Source organism: Crocuta crocuta, unplaced genomic scaffold (assembly GCF_008692635.1).
Source record: "Crocuta crocuta isolate KB4526 unplaced genomic scaffold, BGI_CrCroc_1.0 scaffold28, whole genome shotgun sequence".
NCBI classification, from domain to species: domain Eukaryota; kingdom Metazoa; phylum Chordata; class Mammalia; order Carnivora; family Hyaenidae; genus Crocuta; species Crocuta crocuta.
In genome coordinates this window covers 8,093,310-8,117,681 of record NW_027533256.1, presented here as the reverse complement: position 1 = coordinate 8,117,681, position 24,372 = coordinate 8,093,310, and the positions used below count along the sequence as shown (strand labels likewise).

Below are 24,372 nucleotides of genomic sequence, written 5' to 3'. Positions count from 1 at the left end.
AGAGCCTGGAAGCATTGACTTTTCCATTAGATCAGTTCCAGAGTGTGGGGGGAGGTCATCTCCAGCTATTTCCCTGCTTTCAGCCCTCCATAACTGAACCTGGGGTGCTTCTGGGGAGCTTCTCTCAGCTCTCCAGGTCAACCCCCCGCTTGCTGAGGGTGGTTGCTATGCACTTGGGGGGGAGTTCTGTGGGCCTCAGGTAGGGTCTCTGTCATCTCCACTTCCTTGGCCCAGGGGTGTGGCTCATAACCCCCCACCCCCACCCCGAGCATTCCGGAAAGACCTGTGGGTGACCACTAGGGCCGGGTGCAGACTTGCTCTTTGGTACAGAGTCAGGGCTCCTCAGGATCCTAGTCAATTACACTAGCCCACATAGGGCCACAACAAGCCTGCAAAACGTGTGGCTGGTTTCTCTTCTCCCTTCATCTGTGGCATGTTCCTATTCTGTGGGCTATTCTATCCCAGAGCAGCCGTGGGTTTCTTCCCTACTGTGAAGCTTTCATTACTTTCTTTTTTCTATTTATTTATTTATTTATTTATCTATTTAATAGTTTATTGTCAAGTTGGTTTCCATATAACACCCAGTGCTCATCCCAGCAAGTGCCCTCCTCCATGGCCATCAAGAGTCTCTCCCTCCCTCTCCCCAACTATTTTCTCCCCTTCTCCTTCCCCATGGTCCTCTGTTAAGTTTCTCCTGTTCCACTTACAAGTGAAAACATATGGTATCTGTCCTTCTCTGCCTGACTTATTTCGCTCAGCATAACAGCTTTCATTACTTTCTGAAAGTTTGGTTCATTTTGTGTTCCTTGTATCTTCATTCTCTTTCAACTGAGCCAGCCAGGCACCTCCAAAATATAATCCTTTTTAAAAGAGACCTTGGGAATTAAACTTAGGGAAATTTATCAGAAAGAAGAGAGAATAAAACAGATGACGATAAAAATAAATAAGAAAATTGGAGGTCCAGTAGAGATAATTTAATATCTGTATAGTAGAAGCTCTAGAGGAAAAAAATTAATGAAATAATTCAAGAAAACGTCCCCAAGTTAACTAATGTAAGTTTCCTAACTGAAAATAAAGAATGCCGTCTATTGTCATACCACCCTGAACACACCCGATCTCGTCTGAAAATACAGAATGCACAGCATGATAGATTAAAAAAATACATCTATACAAAAGCATATCTTTCTGAAATGTCAAAGTAGTAGAAACAAAGAGAAAATCCTACAAGCTTCCCAAGATGGAAAAATAGGTTACAGCGAATGAGGAGTTAATGATTTCAAACTTTCAACAGCCAGAGCGTAAGCTAGAAGATGGTGGAACAAAATCACCAAAATTCTGAAAGAAAGTGATTCCAGTCTGAGGATTATACACAGCCAAACTATTAATCAAGGCTGGGAGAAAAATAAGGCCCTTCCAGACATCAAGGTATCAAGTAATATGCTCCTATTCCCTTTCTTCAGCAAAATGTGGCAGCGAACTGGGAAAGAAGACAACACAGGAGAGAAGAAATAGAAGATCCAACACAAAAGAAAAGAGAACCCCTGGAATAATAGAAGGGCCCTCAGAAAACAGACACTACTCCACACAAGAGCACTGTGCCCTGGGAGGGACTTCTTCAGGATGACAACGCTAATAGAATAAATGATGTAGAGAAAACAGGAATTTGGGGCAATTGGTAGGAACTTTTGAGTTGAGTTAGTGATAACAATGACCCAGAAATTCCTATAAACAAGTTATCCTCTCAACTGAAAATTCAGGTAATGTCAGTATGTCAAAGATATTACTTAAAAACCCACAGGTAAATCCCAAACAGCTAAGAGTTGAGAATAGCTACCTCTGAGAAGGGGAATGAGGAGGGGACTAGGAATTCCGGTTTGAACAATGCCTGGCAAATTACTTAATTTGCTGAACTGTATAACCTTGGGGAAAAAATTACATAAAAGAATATGGAAGATGGGGAAAGAGTATAGAAAACCCACCCTGACAACTAAATCTGACCTCTGGAAACAAAGAAGTCTAACAAAATTGTTCCATAAAGTAAAAAAAATGACAAGAACGATAGAGTTTGAGTGGGGTGGAAAAAAGAGCAAGAAAGGAGTAACATTATTTCCATGCTACCACAACTCTGGTCCAATGCTTGGCATCAACAGCAGAAACCCATAGGTTTCTGGGCTCCAGGTCCCTAGCCTGTAAGGTGGGTGGAACAGTATCTCTCACAGGACCATTGGTAGGCTTAAATCAAGAGAATGAACATGAAGTGCTTATAGCGATGTTAGATATAAATATTATTAACACAGTTAATAATTCACCCTTCTTTAAATAACTAAAATTCTTTTTTTATATCAAATCAGCCAATTCAACTGTCACAATACTTAAGAGTTTACTTGAATGCTTACCTTGTCTACTCAAACATCAAGGCTTCCAACCTTTTCATGGATGTCTCCTAAAAAAGAGGGAGGTAGATAAACAGACTATTCAAGAGAAACAGAAATTGTTTAAAAAAATACTTATCACACTAAAGTATTGACTGTATCAGAAAAACTACTCAGGTCGCCATGCTTTATCTTACAGGTTTTTGTTGGTTATGATCAATCATTCACTCACTAAGCAAGTCAGCAATTAGAATTGAAAACTTTGTCCCAACTGTACATTAACTCAGTAATGCTGAAGCAAGAAGTTTTCCATTTCAAAATAAGCAAAGTCTCCAACTTATGCACAGATTGTCTTCACCGAGTTGAATTATACTTTGCTATAAAGCTTGAGAAGCATTTTTCCAAAGAAACAATATTATAAAGCTGAGACCCTGAGCAATCACTGAAGTCCATAAGTACCTACAAACCATAGAAAAAGAAATAGAACCACTTCTTTTGTGCTACCACAGCTAGTAGAAGAAATAGCTCTTATTTGAGATTAGACATTATATCACACATGCTTTCATACATGTCCTTTTAAACATAAACAATAGTAGCCACCTTCTCTCAGGAGCTTAAAATATTTACTTAATGAAAAAAAATAGATTTACTTAATGAATGAATACCTAGAATTAAGAGTATTACTTGAACCATACTCTTTCTATGAAGAAATGCATTCTAATTTCCAACCAAAGGAATATCTTCCTTTATCTTGGCAACAAGCCCAGTTTGAACATCAAGAATAATATAGTGTCAGCACATATTCCATCAACATAATAGTCATTCCTCCTTAGAAATCATGTTTTGGTCAGAGATCACTCATATTATCGCTTAGTATATAAAAATCACTTGGGGCACCTGGGTGGCTCAGTCGGTTAAGCATCCAACTTCGGTTCAGGTCTTGATCTCACAGTTTGTGAGTTAGAGCCCCATGTCGGTTCTGTGCTGACAGCTTGGAGCCTGAAGTCTGCTTCAGATTCTGTCTCCCTCTCTGTCTGCCCCTCCCCTACTCACACTCTGTCTCTCTCTCTCAAAAATAAAATAAACATTAAATTTTTTTTTGAAAATCACATTTTAAATTGGGTTTTCATTATAAAACTTGACCTTCAAAACTTCCCTGATTTCTTTCCCTTTTAATAGCAGCCATCAACATTTTATCTGGAAAGATTTTTTTCCCTAGTTCTACTGAGATTTAATTGACATACAACATTGTACTAGTTTAAGATATACAACATAATGATTTATGTACATATAGCGCAAAACGATCATGATAATTCTAGTTAACATCTATTACTATACAGTTACAATTTTTTTCTCATCACAAATATGATGAGAACATTTAAGATCTATTTTTCTCTTAACAACTTCCAAATATGCAATATTTTATTTTATTTATTTATTTATTTTTTAGAGAGAGAGCATGCATGAGCAGGAAAGGGAAAGAGCGAGAGAGAGAATCTTAAGCAGGCTCCACGCTAAGCACAGAGCCAGATACAGGCTCGTTCCATCTCACAACCCTGAGATCATGACTTGAGCTGAAATCAAGAGTTGGATGCTTAAGCGACTGAGCCCCTCAGGTGCCCCTCAATACGGTATTGTTAAACTACAGTCACCATGTTGTACGTTACATCCCCAGAACTAATTTAGCTTATAATGGAAATTTGTACTTTTTGACCGCCTTCACACATTTCTCCCGTACTCCATTCCCCACCTCTGGCAACTATAGATTGATTCTGTTTCTGGGCCTTTGGTTTTTTAGATTCCACATGAAAATGAGATCGTACAGTATTTGTCTTTCACTTAGTATAATGCCTTCAGGTTCCATCCTAATGCTTTCTTTCTTTCTTTCTTTCTTTCTTTCTTTCTTTTTTTGTGCAAACAGCATGATTCCCATGACTGAATATTCCGGTGTGTATGTGTGTGTCATATTTTCTTTATACACTCAGCCACTGATGAACACTTAGGTTGTTTCCATGTCTTCAGTATTGTAGATAATGCTGCAGGGAATAGGGGGTACAGTAACTCTTTAAGAGAGTGATTTCATTTCTTTCAGATATATCCCCAGAAGTAAAATAACTAGATCATACGGTTGTTCTATTTTTAATTTTTTGAGGTAGATTTTTGATTTTCCATTTCTGTACTACTTCTAGTTGGTACAGAAGCTTATTAATCACAAACTTAATACCATGTTCCCCAAAAATACCAAAAAAAAACTTATTAGAGTCAATATTCAAACAAAAAGATCTGACTAAAACCCAGTATTTGTATAGCTCAAATGGAACTACTATTCTTTGATATTTCAGAAGCAAAATAAAGTTACCCAACACAATAATAAAAATTTTTAGGCACCAAAATAATTGCAAAAATAACTGAAAATTATAGGTTAAAATTATAGACTTTAGTAAACAACATATCCAATATCCACAATGATACTGATTTTCATAGTTTAAAACCTGAGAGAAATTCACTGTAAAAGAACTCCTTTAATTTTTCATTACTCTAAGAAAAACAATTCAATCTCTAGACTATGCCCAAATAGGAATAAAGATTAATTTACCCTAGAGAGAGTGAGCTCACTGCAAGCTTTCTGGAATGACTGATCATCACATTTCTTCTTCCGAACACAAAATTCATATATAGATTGTCACCTTAAATGAGATAAGGCATGAAAAGAGCATAAGCTCCGATCTAGTATCAGAAATTACTCCATAAATGTTATTTCTCTTGAGTGCTCCTTCTGCTCTAAAATTCTAAACCCTCAATGAAACCAACTTACTTTATTTCTTTATAATGATTTCACTGTCTGTAAATGTACGAAGGCTATATAAATGTTGGTTAGAACGAATGCAGGACGCTGAAGACTACTCGATACTGACTACTGACAATGACAGAAGCAGAGACACAAGTAATGTCACCAGCTGAGGAGACAAAAGCATCTCTAGACCACCTACTACATTAACACAATATCTTCAACTAAAGACTTTTAAGTGATGTCTATATGTGATAGTTTTGAAAAATATCTGTACATCCAAGAAAATTTAATCATATTAATTAAATCTATATTGACTTTTGTTTCAGGAATGTTTTCTATAAAAAAAGAGCAATGTTCAATGTCCCTGCATTGGTAACCTATGCAATAAAACATGAAACTCACTAAGGAAAAGCAGAGCAGGAACCACTTTTTAATATATCACTTTTAGAGGCCTATCATTCTGTGAAAGTAAACATCATCAATTGCAAGCATATTCCAGACTTTTAGCTTCCCAGGTGCCCCAAGAAGATCCGTGTTTAAAGACGTTACAAGGCACAAAATTGGGATCGGAAATCAAACTGAGTCCATCAATACGTATTTAATTGGTGCTTACTGAGCCTCAGGGCTAGAAAAGCCTCTTAGAATAGAATATTAGAGATCCTCCCACATACAGTTCAAACCACACCCATTTTCTTTTTGCTTAAGGAGTAAGTCATTGAGAAATTGAAAAATCCCCCATAGATTTTTTTCCTTGAACAGCTCTGTTTTAAATAACTATTCATGCTTTGGTTACATGTGTTAAGCACTGCCCCCTCAACTCAAAAGCTGACTGCCAGGAAAACTGAACAAACCTCTAGTAGCAAATGTAAACAGAAGCGATTCTGTCCTACAGGCATGAATTTGAACATAGTGCTGAAAAGGAAAATAGGCTTTGGAAAATATACTTCACATGTTCTGAAGGATGAATTAAAATAAACCCTTTAGCATTCTATGAAGCTTCTAAGGTCTATCAGCTTTTAAGTGACAACAGTGAAATTTCAAAAAGAACAGGATAAGTCAGCACCAGAGCTGGTTTAACATTAATAATAAGTGATCTAATAAATAGGTCTATGTTTGCCCAGTCAGGCTTTGCTTATTATGTCAGTTGAAAAGCCAGAAGGAAACTGGTTTTAACTCCCATACAACCTGTATCAGGACAACATCACTTTATCAGAAATGTAGCTGATGTCAGCATAACATTGAGACAGTTCAAGTTTAAAAGTGACCTTTCTTTTCCAATTGCTTTTGCAGTTCATTCATGGTATAGAATTGAGGGCAAGCAACATTTACTGCGAGCTTTCTATGTACCAGACATTACATGAATCTTCTCATTAATTCTCACAGCCACCCTGCAAGATATTAGCTTTGTCTTTTAGAGGAATAAACAGATGTTTTGAGAAGTAAAATTCTTTTCTAAGGCCACACAGCTTATAGAGAGGCAGAGCCCAGGCTCAAACTCAGATGTTAGTTATCATGCTCCAGAGCACTAAAAAGCTGTTGGTTTCTTACCTTGTAAAGAAAATTTTATTAAAAAAAAAAAAAAAAAAACAGCAAGAGCAGAGATAGCAGAGTAAAATAGTGATTTGGATTACAAACTGCTTCAGTACCTCAGAAAGTAGTATAGAGAGATGTTGACCTTTTAAAAATTCCTGGGGAGGTCACTGTGAAAGAGAATATAAAATGCCTTAACGTTAAAATAATAGTCTTTTAATAACAGTTAAAAAATGACAAATAAATATAACACTGAATAGTATCAATAGAGAACCAAGTTTAAAAAAAAGGAAAAGGACTATTCTAAAACAACAGTGTTTAAGAGACTGGACCAGTGTAGGCTGGCTTAAGGGAGCACTTCCCAGCTAACTCCATGGAAAACTAATCCCTATAAAAATATGGAAAGATAATGAGTTCCCATTGTTAAACAAGCTTGAGAAATGCCAGACATAACACTAAGCCAGTCTTCTTTCAGTTACAAATAATAAGTACAATGCAGTGCTTGAAAGTCCTCGGGAGCCAGTCTATCTGGGTTTGAGTCCTGGCTCTTCCACCGACTAGGCCATGACAGTAGCTTTGCGCATGTTATTTCACCAATCTGGAATCAGTTTTCTCCTCTGTAAACAAAAGGAGGTAACTGCCGAAGACAGACCTGTTGTAAAGATTAATACTTGTGGGACTGTTAGAACAGAGCCTCAAAATGAGGCTAAAACAGAGCCTCAGAGTACTCAGTAAATGTTAAATTGTCAGTGGTAATATATCATTTCCCTGAGTCTTTATTAAGGTGATGAAAATTGATGTTCATTATTAATCACCAAGTGGGGAAGGGATAGTGTATAGTTTCCTCTCAAAATTACATGATGGAGCCCACTTTTTCACAGCCCATCAGGAAGACTGGTTAATGTACTTTTTTAATTTTTAAAAAAATGTTTATTTTTGAGAGAGAGAGAGAGAGAAGAGAAAGAGAGGGAGAGAATATGAGTAGGGAAGGGGCAGAGAGCGAGCGAGATACAGAATCTGAAGGAGGCTCCAAGCTCCAAGCTGTCAGCGCAGAGCCTAATGCAGGGCTCAACCCAAAAACCACGAGATCATGACCTGAGCCAAAGTGGGACGCTTAACCAACCGAGCCACCCAGGAGCCCTAGTTAATGTCTTTAAAACAAAAAACAAAAAACCATACTCAGAGAAATAATAGAGAATTCCATCACTAAAATGTTAAAAAAAAACAAACAAACAGGGGCACCTGGGTGGCTCAGTTGGTTAAGCGTCCGACTTCAGCTTGGGTCATGATCTTCAGTTTGTGAATTTGAGCCCCATGTCCGGCTCTGGGCTCTGTGCCGACAGTTGGGAGCCTGGAGCCTGCTTCAGATTCTGTGTGTGTCTCTCTCTCTGCTCCAACCCCACTCATGCTCTGACTCTCTCTCTCTCTCTCAAAAATAAACATTAAAAATTTTTAATAAAAAATAAAAACAAAAACAAGATTGGTGCTTCCCAGGTGGTGAATGCATTAAGGTACTGGAAGGGTGACATGTCCAGAGTGGGTATGGAAGTACACTTTCCCCCATGCCCTGTCCTACCTGGCTCTTCCATTTGGCCGTCCTTAATAATAAACCAGTAATACCTTCTTACAGATTCCAGCACATGGATTCAGTGCCCAGAACCTATGCATGTAGTGGAACGAAATACCATTTTCTTTTCCATTCCATAGCTTCCACTGGCTTCAAATGAGCATCTGTTAAATACTGCCCCCTAAACTCCAAAGTTAACTGCCAGGAAAACTGAACAAACCCCCAGCAGCAAATGTAAAAGCATAAGCAATTCTGTCCTACATATATGATTGTAAACATACTGTTAGATGGACTGATTATCAGATCATTCAATTATCCAAAGTATTATGTGTTACCTATTCAGTCATCATCCGGCCTGGAGTCACCTGAATAAGAACAAAAGATATTTCCCATTATCAAGATATGGCCACCTATCTTAGTCTCATATCCCCTGTATAGATTTGAAGTCAATATTCAGATGGCATTTTTGCATTTGATGTTTATTATGCCCAGTTTTGAAATGTATAGTCATTGCTAGAAGTGCCAATCATGCCTATTACTAAGAATTTTTCTAAGCAACACATGTCAAGATCTTCTGAAATGCGTATAGCCTTTGATCAAACAAATCCGTTTCCAGGAATCTATATTATGTAAATAAATAAAGAATTCACAATAAAATTTTATGTAAATACACATATTGCAACCTGGTTTAATATTCTAAAAAGTTAGAAATAAAGTTGACCTTGGGGTGCCTGGGTAGCTCAGTTGGTTGAGTGTCCAACTCTTGACTTGGCTCAGGTCATGATCCCAGGGTCATGGGATCGAGCCCCATGTCAGGCTCCATGCTGAGTGTGGAGCCTGCTTAAGATTCTCTCTCTCTCCCTCTGCCCCTCTCCCCCACTTGCACGCTCGTTCTCTCTCTGAAAGAAAAGAAAAGAAATACAGTTGACCCTTGAAGAAAGCAGGGTTAGGGACATCCACTTCCACAAAGTCAAAATTCTGAGTATTACTTTTAATGCCCTAAAGACTTAACTGAGCCTATTGTTGAGCTGAAGCTTCACCAAATAACATAAACAGGTGATTAAAACCTATTTTGTATGTAATACGTACTATATACTGTATTCTTAGAATAAACTAGGCTACAGAAAAAAAAATGTTATTAAGAAAATCCTAAGAAAGATACATTTACAGTACTATATTGTATTTGTTGAAAAAAATCTGCATGGGCACGCCTGGGTGGCTCAGTTGGTTAAGCATCAGACTCTTGGTTTCGGCTCAGGTCATAATCTCACGGTTCATGAATTTGAGCTTGGGATTCTCTCTCTCCCTCTCTCTATATCCAACCCCCACCCCCGCTCACATGCGTACACACTTTCTCTCACTCTCAAAATAAATACACATAATCTGCATGTAAGTGGACCTGCGTAGCTCAAACTTGTATTGTTCAAGGGTCAACTATACTCAAAAAGTCTACTTTTAGGGGGAGCGTTAAATACAGAGTGGTATATTCATTGTATTGTGCAGTCATTACAAATGATGTTATGAAGGTTATGAATAATGCTATGTAAAAAAGCAGATTACTAATTTAGGTTTATAGTATAAGCATAAATATTTACCTAAAACAAACCAATAAAACATCAAATAATCAAAATTTAAGAGAAAATTTCAATCCAAAAAGAAAGACACTAAAATACCAACTGTGGTTGATTTAAGCCATAGGTAACCCTTTCTTCCTACCTTCCTACATTTTCCAACTTTTCTTTAATGAGTATATGTTACTGTTAAAATATTTCCTCGAAAACTCAAAAAAATAAAAGGTTCAATTTTTTTTTAATTTTTTTTCAATTTTTTTTTTAAAAGGTTGAATTTTTCTCTCTAAAATTTTCAGTAACTCTTACTTGCCACCACCTGCCTTTGAGCTAAAGTTCTAATATGACAAAAGAAACAATGTGAGGCAGATCAACTTCTCGGTTAAAAAGATTTTTTTTAATTGTGGCAATGACTTCTTTTGAATATTATCCACTATTTTGTGAGAGACAGAGATGGTTATACATCTAAGGAAGTCATGTTTTCTACTGGCAGAATTGTTTTTGGTTAATATAGTGAAATCATACATACCAATTTTTTTTGTTTTATTTTCCCCTTTTTCTAATTGAAGTATAATTAACATACAGTATTATACTAGCTTCAGATGTACAATATAATGATTCAACAATTCTATCTATACATTACACAGTGCTTATCAAGGTCAGTCTTCAAGAGCATACCAACATTCTTAGGGCTCTGCAAAAACACCACACACCATGGTTCTAAGTATTCTCTGACCTGAGGAAGTCTGACAGCATATTTTAAATATGCCAAAGATCAACGTAAAACCTGTGGTTTTAAGAAAAGCATTTTGGGACAGGTAAAATTTTGAGAGTATTATTTTGCAAATTATATATATATATAAAACACATTCTAATTTTAAAAATAGACATTTAATATATAGCATTTCAGGTTATACTTTTTAACTTAAATATGATTTAAATACTGCTGCAAGAGAATTAAATTTTTAAGTCATGAAGGATATCATTAATCATTCTTATTGCTATCCCCTCCTTTTGGGACTCAGAACTTTTTACACTCCCCTTCAAGCTGGCATCAGGTTTTCCAAAGGTCTGACTACCTATGATTTCTCACCCTAATTTGGACTCAGGATTATCTCTACCCACCTACCCACCCTTTAGAGACCAGTCTGTCCTGGTCAAAAGATCACATGACCACCAATCGCTTCTGCCCTGCCACCTTCTTCACCAAGGTTAAGCCCTGCCAAAGAAGAAAATTATCTCCATGCTAGGGTTCTTCATGACATGCTGAGCCAAGGCCACAGATTGCTAAACATTGCCAAGTAGACCTGAAAACGATGAAGTCATCCAGCTCTGTGCATAACCAACATCTCAATCTGTGAGCATAAACACATTTTTCCACAAAATTAATAAAAATTTTGAGATCAGCTAAGACTACCGTGTTTTTCATCATTACCACAATCATCCAAAACATAAACCCCTCCAATTTAATTTCCCTTTGTCGCTGTACTCTGATCTCATTTCTGGTGTGTACCCCCCTCCTGGACCATCATGCATGTCCAACAGCTATGTTTCCTGATAACCCTTTACACTGTTCCACTGTAAACAAACACCCTAAACCTTGAACCAATTTGAGTAACGTTCCAGCAGTCTTCTTGTCTAAACTAATATCTGAAAGCAAGTTATTCTTTCTCCTGCTCAGCAAAGGTGAGGCATGAAATTCATTCCTTGTTCACCAATGCAGTTCTTTACCCTGATATAAAAGTACCTCTTTAGAGGTTTATGTCCTGTTCCTACCTTTCTCTCTTTTTTTCTATCATCGACTGACCTCTTGGTCACTCTCCCACGCTCATTAAAGACTTTGGAACAAAGTTCAGAATCTTCCCAACCCTTGCCCTAGAACCATTCTGAGCAACTTACTTCCTATGTAGCTGACTCCTGTTAACACCTAGCTTTACAGTTCCCCTATCTGCTCAATCCCAGTAAACTTCACTTTCTCTCTGCTCCAGAAACCTATTCCATAGCCAGTCAAAACCAGCAACTCCTCCTATTTAATCTTAAATGTAACTTAATCTTAAACCCCAATATCGCTCGTCTCACCACTTCATATCCCAGCTGCTACTTTCCGGTTTCAGTTACTCCCTATTCCGCCTACACTCCATGGCCCATCGCTTTAAACACTGTCACTGCTGGAATCTCTTGCCTCCCTTTCTGCCACGCTGGCCCATTAAACGGGGACCAAGATAAATCTACTTGTTCAACTTATCTGCTAAGACACTCAGGTTGCTGAGCCCTGAGATGGGGGGAGAAGATCACTCATACAACTGTATACACCAGAGCCATGAAATATGTGTTGTTACAATTCTTCTAAGTAATCCATTTCCTCAGTCCTCTCATTTCCCATCAATGGCCTTCGGCACATTCTCTCTTCTCAAACTCTCCCCTACAATCACCATCTCCTTACCCAATAATCTTAGCTGATGACTTTATCTTCCCCATATTTCACTGAGAAAATTCATCAAGTGTATGGAGGCCCCAAATTCCTCACCTACCACCCAAATGCTTTTCTTCCTCGACACCATCCCTCCTTCTGCTATTCCTGTGTCAGTAGAAACTATACTCCTACTCCTACTCAAGCCCTGTATCTTCACTCCATCCCAGCTAATCCTAAGGATAATGTTCAGTCAATCTCATATACCTCCTTTTCCCTGGATCAGCTTCTCCCTTTCTCCCAACTTCTCCTGTGTAGCGTATAGCCATGTTGAAGTTGCTCTCATCTTGATACAGCATGCCCTCTACCTACTATCCTTCGAGTTTTTTAAAAGAATGTCTGCACTAACTGTCTCCACTTTCACTCTTCATCCTCAGCAATCTGGCATTTATCTCCACCACAGACGCTCCACTGATGTTCTTCTACTGAAGATGATCAATCCGCTCCTTGTTTGCTCAGTCCTTATGTCCGTTGACCTATTTGAGACATTTGACACTGCTGACCACTGTTCCTTACGACTTCTCAGTTTTCATTTAACAACTGGAAATCTACTTTATGATAAGCATTGGGAATAAAATGAGGAATATGATACAGTCGAGCCCTTAAGGAGCTTAGAGTCAAGTGGGGAAATTTCTGTTTACTCATACTCTTCTTTCAAACCTCACATATCCCTCCTTCCTTTCTCTACCCAGTGCTCAGAGACTGATATTCCCTCAGAACTCTCTTCTTTGCTCTTCTCACTTCCATCTTGGGATTACCATGTTCGCACTGCCTACTCACTGATGACAATAAAATATATATCTCTAGCTTAGAATTCTATCCTGAATTGTGGACCCACTTATTCTATGAAAAGATATTGGTACTTCAATATCACTATCTTGACTGTATCTTCTGCTGCACAAAAGTTTTTAATTTTGATGAAGAGAAATTTTTTTAAAAAATTTTAATGTTTTATTTATTTTCAAGAGAGAGACAGAGACAGAGACAGAGACAGCGTGACCAGGGGAGGGTCAGAGAGAGAGGGAGACACAGAATCCAAAGACAGGCTCCAGGCTCTGAGCTAGCTGTCAGCACAGAGCCCAACACGGGGCTCAAACGCACGAACCATGAGATCATGACCTGAGTCAAAGTCGGACACTTAACCTGAGCCACCCAGGCGCCCTGATGAAGACAAATTTATCTATTTTTTGTGCTTCTGGTGTCCTATTTAAGCATTTTTTTAAGGTTATTAGTTATTTTGAGATAGTGCATGTGCATGAGCTAGGGAAGGGCAGAGAAAGAGGGAGAGAGAGATTCTCAAGCAGGCTCTATACTATCAGCACAGAGTCCGATGCAGGGCTCAGTCCCATGAACTGTGAGATTGTGGCCTGAGCCGAAATCAAGAGTTGGATGCTTAACCCACTGAGCCACCCAGGCACCCCTGGTGTCATATTTAAGAAACTGTTGTCTAAAATAAGATCATGAGGGGCGCCTGGGTGGCTTAGTCGGTTAAGCGTCCGACTTTCGCTTGGGTCATGATCTCACAGTTCATGGGTTCGAGCCCTGCGTCGGGTTCTGTGCTGACTGTCAGTTCAGAGCCTGGAGCCTGTTTCAGTCTGTGTCTCCCTCTCTCTCTGACCCTCCCCTGCTCATGCTGTCTCTCTCTCTCTCCTAAATATAAATAAAACATTAAAAAATAAATAAATAAAATAAAATAAAATAAGATCATGAGTATTTACACCTACATTTTTTCTAAGAGTTTTATAGTTTTGGCTCTTACATTTAGGTTCTTAATCCATTGAAACCACAATTCTTAAAAGCTAAGAATTTCACATGCAATACATAAGGATGTTTTACATTCTACATTTTTAAATTTTTTTTATGTTTTATTTTATGCGTGAGAGAGAGAGAGAAACAGAGCGCAAGTAGGGGAGGGTCTGAGAGACGGAGACAGAATCTGAAGCAGGCTCCAGGCTCTGACCTGTCAGCACAGAGCCTCATGCAGGGCTTGAACTCACAAGCCGTGAGACCATGACCTGAGCTGAAGTTGGATGCTTAACCAAGAGTGCCACTGAGGTGCCCCAGGGTTTTTTAAATTCTAAAACCCTGGCTTTAAGCATCTCAGACCAAAACAAGAACACTTTCCCTGTAGAGTTTATACTATAAACTACAGCATACAGGAAGTAGGAGGTGATGGCGTAAGTGCAATTCTCCCACAACAATTGAGAGAACATAAAAACCTGGGGGAGGAGTACAGAAAGAAAGGGGAGCTAGGAAATAGTTAAAAGTTTGGAATTCTTAGTTCCTGTCCCATCTGCAGCTAAGTCTTGGGGCGAGAAAGGGTAAGAAAATGTTTGTGGGTAAGGACTCAGGACAAAAGACAACTGTCTTTTTCTTTTGCAAGCTATGGTCCAGGGAACTGCAAGTCTTTCAGCAAAACCTTGCACCTGCCACTACATCAATGGGGTAGGCCAGTAACAGCCAATGACATGCTCATACTATATTCCTGAAAAGCTGCCTCAAAGGCCCAAGCACACTAGCCTGCTGTAAAAACCATTAAGAATTTGTTTGGGGCCAGTGGGCCCAAAAGAGCCTATAATTAGGGCAGATCCAGCACATATAGACCTGCTGACCAAAGGTCATGGTAGCAGCAGGGACATTAACCTCAGACACGTCAGAGCAGACCATGCCAATCAAGACTAAGCCAGTCAAGGTACAGCTTAGCAATGGCCAAGGTCAGAGAACAGCACAAAAATGAGATGCCCCCCCCACCTCAATGCCAGGAAAAATTATAAAGCTTCTCTACCAATAGCCCCAACCCAGGAAAAAAAAAAAGAGAGAGAGAGAGAGAGAGAGAGAGCTATGTGGAAAAACTGAATTTATCCAAAGGAAAGATTATTTGCACAAGGATCTGAGTTAACCTGGAATTAACTAAGTTAAGCCAGATTTATATCCTAAATTGACTATATACTAAATTGGCACAAGTGTTCTCGACTACCCGTAGAATAAGAAGCTCCAGAGCTAAGGAAATTTTAGCTATTGAGAGAGAAATAAAAGTTGATACATCAACTGGGCTTCCAGCTGCACAGAAAATAAAATATAAAGCTCTTATCTACCTGATCTCCCTCTCCAAAAGCACGACATGCTGCACTACACGGGGACAATCACAATCACACTGGCTTCTGTCCTTTCCTAAAAGACATCTTTCCTATATTAGAGATTTTCTTTTTTTTTTTTTAAGAATTATCCTTTTATTATTTAAAAAAACTTTTTTAATGTTTTTTATTTTATTTTTTGGGGGAGAGAGAGAGAGACAGCGTGAGCTGGGGAGGCTCAGAGAGAGAGGGAGTCACAGAATCTGAAGACAGACTCCAGGCTCTGAGCTAGCTGTCAGCACAGAGCCCAATGAGGGGCTCAAACCCACGAACCATGAGATCATGACCTGAGCCTAAGTCCGACACTCAACCAACTGAGCCACCCAGGCGCCCCACATTAAAGATTTTCCACATGCTGTCTCCTTCGCTTGTTCTTGCATGGGGCATTATTTAGGTTGCTCCAATTCAATCTTTAGTTCCAATTTAAATGTTTCTTCCTTGAAGAGGCCTTCTCTGACATTCCGAACAAAGTAGCACAGCACCCGGTGCACCCAGGTGGCTCAGTCAGTTAAGTGTCCAACTCTTGATTTTGGCTCAGCTCATCATTTCACAGTTCCTGAGATCGAACGGCATGTCAGGCTCTACGCTGACAGTGCAGAACCTACTTGGGATTCTCTCTCTCTCCAGCTCTCTCTCAAAATAACTAAACATTAAAAAAAAATAAAGTAGCACAGCACCTTATTATTTCCAATTAGTGCACTCCTCAAAATCTCACATTCCCACTACAATAAAAGCTCTGTTTTTGTCTGTCTTGTTTACCAACTACCCCAGTATCTGGTCAATAATAGGTATTCAATGAATAGTTCCTACAGGAATTAATGAATCAGAGTAAAGTATGGTAGACAGAATACATTTTATTCTGATAAATCCAAGAATTAAAAAAATTAAATGTTGGCAACCACCATATTTCAATTTGGAAATCAAAGTCAAATAAAAGACCATATATAAGTAAGTTTCTATTTCTATTTTTAAAACAATGCAGTTACAAAGTCAGAAAATGGTATATAAAATCACAGGGTACCTTCTTCAAGCTAAAGTCTTTTAAAACAGAAACAAAACAGAAACAAATCCAACAAACCATTAAGTTTCTTTAAAAATATAATACTAATAAAATTAAGTGCACAGGAATAAAATTTAACCTACAAAAACTTTACTGAAGAACAAAAGAAACTGAAAATAATGGGAAATGCTCCGTACTCTTTTATGGTTAAATAATAATGTAAGATATAGGGGTGCCTAGATGGCTCAGTCAGTTGAGCTTACGGTTCCTGGTTTTGGCTCTGGTCATGATCTCATGGTTCATGAGTTACACTCCCACGTCAGGTTCTGTGCTGACTGTGCAAAGCCTGCTTGGAATTCTCTCTGCCTCTCTCTCACCTTTGAAATAAAGAAATACTTAAAAAAATAATAATGTCAGATATCAATTCTCCTTATATGAATCTATAAACCTAATACAACTTCAAGTAGAATACAAAAGGATATATTATTTTTAAGTCAATCATAATCAATATGACATACTTAAATGTATGAATAACAGCATAAGTTCCAGTTTTCTAAAATGATGAGCTACTTTCAAGCCAACTCTTCCTATGAAAACAATTAAAAACACAAATTTAAATAAAAATTAAATTCTTGAAAGCCACTAAGAGATAACAATATAGTAAGGAATTAGCCAGGAATTAAAGGAATTAAAACTGTAAGAGAAAACCAGGAATCTAGAGTCAATTAACTTTGGAGCTACTTTTGATCCGAGGGCATTTGATCATGAGGGGAAACATAAGTTTTGTTTGATGGAGTCATGCGTTACTAGAAACATAATATAAAGCATAGGACCTACATAAGATGAGTCTAATAGAGCATCCCCACAAAAACCTATAACCCTAAAGGGCAATACACTCGGCATTAACAGTCATTGGAAAGGAAACCAATGTCTTATAACCAAGATGTGCATTGTTGATGGTCCAGGAAACTACAACCCTTGGATTAAGTGGCACCTTGCCTGACCCTAGGCACCTTTAGAATGAAGTACAAAAAAATACAAAGTTGAAAACATAAAAAGAGTAGATAAACAACACAGAAGATAAAGTGAAGGAAGACAGAATGGGGTAAAGACAGTATCTGAAGAGGTAACAGATGAAACTGTTCTAGAACCAGAAGGGGCACCTGGGTGGCTCAGTCGGTTAAGCATCCAACTTCGTGAGCTCTGTGCTGACAGCTCAGAGCCTGGAGCCTGCTTCGAATTCTGTATCTCCCTCTCTCTGCCCCTCCCCCACTCGTGCTCTATGTCTTTCTCTCTGTCTCTCTGTCTCTCTTTAAAAAATAAACAGGGGTGCCTGGGTGGCTCAGTCGGTTAAGCGTCCAACTTCGGCTCAGGTCATGATCTCAGTTTGTGGGTTCAAGCCCCACATCCAGCTCTGTGCTGACAGCTAGCTCAGAGGTTGGAGCCTGTTTCAGATTCTTTGTCTCCTTCTCTCTCTGACCCTCCCCTGTTCATGCTGTCTCTCTCTCAGAAATAAATAAAAAACATTAAAAAAAATATTTAAAAAAATTTTTAATGTTTCAGAACCTGAAAAGATTTGCATCTCTATATACAAAAATTGCAAAGAACAAAACATACAATAGAAAATATCAGTAAAGTCAATAAACTGGTCAAAGGAAGAGACATACTGTCTGGTGAGCTGCCTCCCTAATCTCTTGCCATTTCTTCTTCTGCCTCTCCCTCCCTCCCCAAAAGACCCACATATTCCCACACTCTGGCCACAATGAACCAAGATGCAGTCACCTAATGCATATTATTTTGATCAGGCTTTTAAAAAAGATATTTCAACCAGCTCTTAAAGTGGGGAGAAGGATATTATCAAGAAACATATGGATTAGAAATAAAACTAACATTGGAAAGCCATCCTTCTGACCAAGTCACATCATAGATTTCTGGCCAGCATTTAGACTGGACATGGCTGGGTACATGCCCAAAAGGCAGTCAGTCATCTATAGCCTAAGGAACAGGATGAAAGTCAAGGGTACCAAACATGACCATCAGAAAAAGCTGAGCTGAGTATATGGATCACGATTAAGACCGGTAGTACAGGGGCGCCTGGGTGGCTTCGTCGGTTAAGCGTCCGACTTTCGCTTAGGTCATGATCTCGCGGTTTGTGGGTTCGAGCCCCGCGTCGGGCTCTGTGCTGACTGCCAGCTCAGAGCCTGGAGCCTGTTTCAGTCTGTGACTCCCTCTCTCTCTGACTCTCCCCTGCTCACGCTGTCTCTCTCTCTCCTAGAAATAAATAAAACATTAAAAAAAAAATTAAAAAGAAAAATTCTGAATAAAAGATCGGTAGTACAGCTCCAGGTAATTCAGCAAAACGCATGTTGGTCAACATGACAATATGGCTAACATGACAGTTTAAAAACAAATCTACCAACAAGAAAAATAAAGTGAATTAAAAGCTTGAAAAAAAAAACCCCAAATCTACCTGTACCAATGTTAATTTCTTAATGTTGATAAACGTATTGTGGCTATGTAAGATGTTAGCATTAGGGAAAGATGGGTGAAAGGAACTCTGCAGTATCTTTGCACCTCTTCCATATATCTAAAATTATTTCTAAAGAAAAGTTATTTCAAAACAAATTATTATAAGTAAAACTATATCAAAATAAAAATAAAATTTAAGAAGTGGAAAAAATGAATACATCTAGTCACTGTTTTTTCAACTGTTAGTATCTTAAATACATCCTGGAGTGCTTTTATGAGACTAGATACCTATTTTTAAGCATTGTTCTTTCCTATTTCAGAATTTTCAGGGCTTAACCTACTCTTTAAAATTCAAATTCGGTTTTTGCCAGTTATTACTGTTTTAACTAATAACTATAGAGAAAAATTAGGAAGACTTGTTTCATAATGAGAACCAATGTGAAAAAAAAAGTGACTTGGATTGAAATGAGTCTGCAGAAATAGGTTAGCAATAAATCTAGGTATCCCTGGTCTCATCTGTTGTTTCTGCGCTCAGACAGCAGGAGCTGGAACAGCAAGGAATACCTGTACCTGAAAATGCAGTCATTGCAGGCTGATAGGGCAGTCGTTTCTATTATTTTCTTATGCACACTTCCTATTATTTTCATATGCATACTTTTTAATAAATGAAAACCATAAGAGGCAAAGAGCTGGAATTTCTCAAGGCTCAGGTTTTTTAGTTCTTTTCAGTTTAAATTTTTTCTAGTTACTTTCAAGCCAATTGTGATTATTTCTCTCATGTTTTTGTCACTTTTTTTGGTGTTTGTATTGCATAAGGAAAGAGGTATGGCGATCTGAAATTGCAAAAGATAGTCAAAGTCTATCATTCTTTAGAATACATATTAAAATACACCAAATAATTCTTATTCAAAAATAATTCCATTTTATATCTAACCTAGAAAAAACACATGAAGGTAGCGATAAATATTTGTTTTCCTTTGAGCCTTTTTAAAAAATTTTTTAAATGTTTTATTTATTTCTGAGAAAGAGAGAAGCAGCGTGAGCAGGGGAGGGTCAGAGAGAGAGGGAGTCGCAGAATCAGAAGCAAGCTCCAGGCTCTGAGCTATCAGCACAGAGCCCGACGCGGGACTCAAACCTTCGAACTGTGAGATCATGACCTGAGCCAAACCATCTGAGCCACCCAGGCGCCCTTCCTTTGAGCCTTTCAACACAACTTCCTTGTTCTTGAAGTCCTGAAACCTCTCCTCTCTATCACTACTTTCCCACCGATATACTGTTGTTCATGGATATTTCATTTTTATTTATTTATTTACTTTGAGAGAGAGAGAGAGACAGAGGGAGACAGAATCCCAAACAGGCTTCATGCTGTCCGCGCAGAGCCCAATGAGGAGCTTGAATTCACAAACTGTGAGATCATGAACAAACCTGAAGTCAGACGCTTAACCGACTAAGTCACCCAAGAGCCCTAATACTTCATTTTTTAAGTTAATTTATTTTTTTGAAAGAGAGAGAGCATATAAGGGATAGAGAGAAAAGGAAAGACAGAATCCCAAGCAGGCTCCACACTGTCAGCGTAGAGCCTGACCTGGGTCTTGATCCCACGAACAGCAAAATCATGACCTGAGCCAAAATCAAAAGTCGAACACTTAACAGATTAAGATATCCAGGCGCCCCAACACTTCATTTTTTTTAATATTTATTTATTCTTGAGAGAGAGAGAGAGACTGAGCATGAGCAGGGATGGGGCAGAGACAGGGAGACACAGAATCCAAAGCAGGCTCCAGGCTCTGAGCGGTTAGCACAGAGCCCCATGTGAGGTTGGAACCCACAAACCATGAGATCATGACCTGAGCCGAAGCTGGATGCTTAACGAACTGAGCCACCCAGGCGCCCCAACACTTCACTTTTTTTAAACAGCTGACCAGAACTTCCACTGTGAGTGGCTGGTGATATTAATCACCACTGTGATTGTGTTTTCACTGGTTTTAGGTGGCCCTCCAAGAATACAATGATAAAGATTCTGTCTTCAACAAGAAAACTATGGAGGACAAATATGTGTAAAGGGCACCTTAACGTATCTGCCCCATCTATCTTCAAAATAGTCTTAGCCCAAACTGTGCTTCTGATAGTATGTCCTGTAACACAGAGGCTCCAATGAAATGGTCACTTCTGTCCTTAGCACAAACAAAAGAACTTCTAATTTCAACATAAAGGCCAGATTAGTCTTCCTGTTGACTTAAGATTNCTCCAATGAAATGGTCACTTCTGTCCTTAGCACAAACAAAAGAACTTCTAATTTCAACATAAAGGCCAGATTAGTCTTCCTGTTGACTTAAGCCACTGGCCTGTATGTTACACCATTGACAAAAACTGCTGGTGGCAGCTTAATTTGAAGATCTCACGAAATCATCTGAGCATTTGATATTTCATTATATTTCCCAGATTGTCCCCCAGAAGTTCAGGATTGCTTTCTGTTCTGTTATCCGGCAACAGAATAAATACTGCCTTATAAAATGTCACTGGCAAAAAAAAAAAAAGGCATAATCTTAAAACTATAATCATTATATAAAATCTCAAAGGGAACTAGACTCAGCCAATGTCTCAATGTAGAGTACATGAAACATAATGATAGTTTTCAAAGGGAACTAGAATCTATAGATTTCTCGATGTAGAGAACATGAAACCACAAGCATAATTCCCAGTATTATATTTAAGAATGTTTCAAGCCTCTGAAACTGTGCTTAAATTCTAAGGAAATATATTATCACAGTAAGAGCACAGGGCGGGCCAGTTATTTTCTGAAGCAAATACAGCAAACACTGCTGGTTGCCAGCTTCACAATTATTTCTCCTGCTTTCTTCCTTGCTGGCATTGCCTATCTGTACTTTAGAAGTTCAAAGTGTCAGAAAGCTCTTCTTCTGGCCTCCTTTACAGCAAGGGCATTGGCATATAATCCATTCCTAGCTACTGAGGCCCACCTGATAGAGCTGAAGCTGGCTGGCAGGCCTTTGGAAAAGATTTTTTTAAATCTTTATTTATTTTTGAGAGAGACTGTGTGAGCAGGAGAGGGGCAGAGAGAGAGAGAGGAGGACAGGGGATCTGTGCTAGCAGCACAAAGTTGGATGCAGGGCTTGAACTCATGAATCACAAGATCACGACCTGAGCCAGACGTTCAACTGACAGAGCCACCCAGTCGCCCCTGGAAAAGATTTTCTTTTAAAAACTTTTTCTAATTTTTTTTTCTTTTGAGAGAAAGAGAGAGAATGTGGAGGAAGGGGCAGAGAGAGAGGGAGACACAGAATTCTAAGTAGGCTCCAGGTTCTGAGATGTCAGCACAGAGCCTGATGCCGGACTCAAACCCACCAACCATGGGATAATGACCTGAGCCAAAGTCAGATACTTAACCAACTGAGCCACCCAGGCGCCCCAAGATTTTCTGTACCAACAAAGAAATACATATGGGAGGAAACTGCTTTTCCTACATAGCATACTACTATGCTCTACATAGCACTTAGCTGTTACTAGATGTGAACCCTGGAACTGATGTACTAGTATTATGACCACGAAGAAAGAGACCACCAACTTGCTGAAAGTAACACTGAGAAAAGCTCTTGGTTCCCTGATAGTATCACTGAGCCCTATACCAATAACCTACCGGAAAAGACTTACCTCCAGGCTTCTTATTAGATAAGTTATCTCATTCAGTGTGCAGCTTCAGTCTAAGCCACTTTTATTTGGATAATGTCCCAACTAATAGAGCTAGCAAATACCTTGCTCACTTCAAGATCAGGAAGTTAGGCCACTGCTACTTAGCTCACCCCAACCATTACCAGTGTCTCTTCCTGGATCCGTACTGCCTCATTCATGTTTTTCTTTTCTACCTTTCACTAAGAGCGGACTCGGTGCCATTATACCCATATCTGTGCTTTACAGTGAAGACTGTTTCTTCTGCAACTCTTCCAGGATAGCCAATGAGAAGGTACTTTTTGCTTCTCTGGCATGATTTTCAGTTATGTCTGCTTCTAACAGCATCACAGATATGTCTCAATTCTTAGCTTACGCTTTCTTTCTTACTATTCAAACTCCGATCCCACAGTAAGATCATAAGTGGTCTAAAATTTCCAAAATGGAAATGCAAAATCTAGAATAAAGATTTGCTTTTTTATAGCAGGTCATCTACATAGATCAATAAATGGAGCTGAGTGGTGAGGCACCTGGAATGATAAATAGCTGAATGTGCTACCCTTTTAACAAACAAGGGAAACAAAAGATCTCAATTTAAAGACAAAGACAGAGACATAATGAATTATGCACAGGTGAGTTCAGAATCCCTTCTTTGTACAGTTAATTTTTAAGAGACCTATTTGTTTCTTGCATACTATGCTTAAAGAGATAAAGTTCCTACAATGAGTTTTTATATTTATTCACGACACAGAAAGAACCCTTAAGCGAGAGTTGATAAAACCTTTGTTGGGGCGCCTGGGTGGCTTAGTCGGTTAAGCGTCCGGCTTTCGCTTAGGTCACGATCTCGCGGTTCGTGGGTTCGAGCCCCGCGTCGGGCTCTGTGCTGACTGCCAGCTCAGAGCCTGGAGCCTGTTTCAGTCTGTGACTCCCTCTCTCTCTGACCCTCCCCTGCTCACGCTGTCTCTCTCTCTCGTCTAGAAATAAATAAAAATATTTAAAAAAAAAATAAAAAAAAAACAAAAACAAAAAAAAACCTTTGTTGAATATTATTCACCTTAACCAAACTAGACAAGTAGATATAAATAACATTTAACTTATTAGGAATAAATAGGTTTTTTAAGAGGAGAAAGACTACAAAACCTGAAAATTTCAGATCCTTTTCTTGGATATAGTTTACTGTTTTTTGCTTACTAAAAAACCGTGATGTACCAGTATTACAATTGGTAAAGGGAAAAAATGAAAATGACAAACTTTTCTGAAAATCAATTAGAAACACAAAAGCAAGTATCAGAAAAAATTTTCCTGAAAATTATAGCACAAAGGGCTGAAAAACAATCCATGGTGCACCAAAATTACCAATACTGGAAAAAAAACAAAACTAGAGGATATTCATTTTCACCCAATTGCTGCTTAAGCCAAACTGTTATGATGATCAAATTGCTTTTAACCAGAGTGTATGCTACCCTATACTCTCAAATCATTGTCTCATTTACCTTCTGGCCTTTGCATTTGGTGCTCCCATGGCACAAGATTCTCTGCTCTCTTCACACTCAACAGGCTGATCAATGAAGTACTAATAAGCACTTGTGAACTAAAACCTATTGAAATATAGGGCACCTGGCTGGCTCAGTTGGTACAGTACACAACTCTTGATCTCAGAGTCGTGAGCTCGAGCCCCGTGTTGGGCACAGAGCTTACTTAAAAATAAAATAAAATACAAGTGCCTGAGTGACTCAGTGGGTTAAGAGGCTGACTCCAGATTTCAACTCAGGTCATGATCTCAGTTC

General features: G+C 38.7%; 1 protein-coding gene and 1 long non-coding RNA gene across 5 annotated transcripts in view; both read right to left on the bottom strand.

The window, feature by feature from the left end:
- The window catches only part of SHLD2 (shieldin complex subunit 2), a 68,642-nt gene extending 66,199 nt beyond the window's left edge, over positions 1–2,443 (bottom strand). For all 4 annotated transcript variants that reach the window (XM_077746417.1, XM_077746418.1, XM_077746419.1 and 1 more), the window contains exon 1: positions 2,397–2,443. The gene's annotated coding sequence lies outside the window, so the exon portion shown is untranslated. The remainder of the gene's footprint in view (positions 1–2,396) is intronic.
- A 1,597-nt stretch (positions 2,444–4,040) lies between these two features.
- LOC144216948 (uncharacterized) lies at positions 4,041–9,157 on the bottom strand. The gene is made up of 5 exons (XR_013330807.1): positions 8,982–9,157; positions 8,596–8,625; positions 6,810–6,863; positions 4,969–5,059; positions 4,041–4,408 (listed from the first exon to the last, which is right to left on the bottom strand). It is a non-coding gene; the product is annotated as an uncharacterized LOC144216948 (long non-coding RNA).
- Between the last annotated feature and the right edge of the window lie 15,215 nt (positions 9,158–24,372).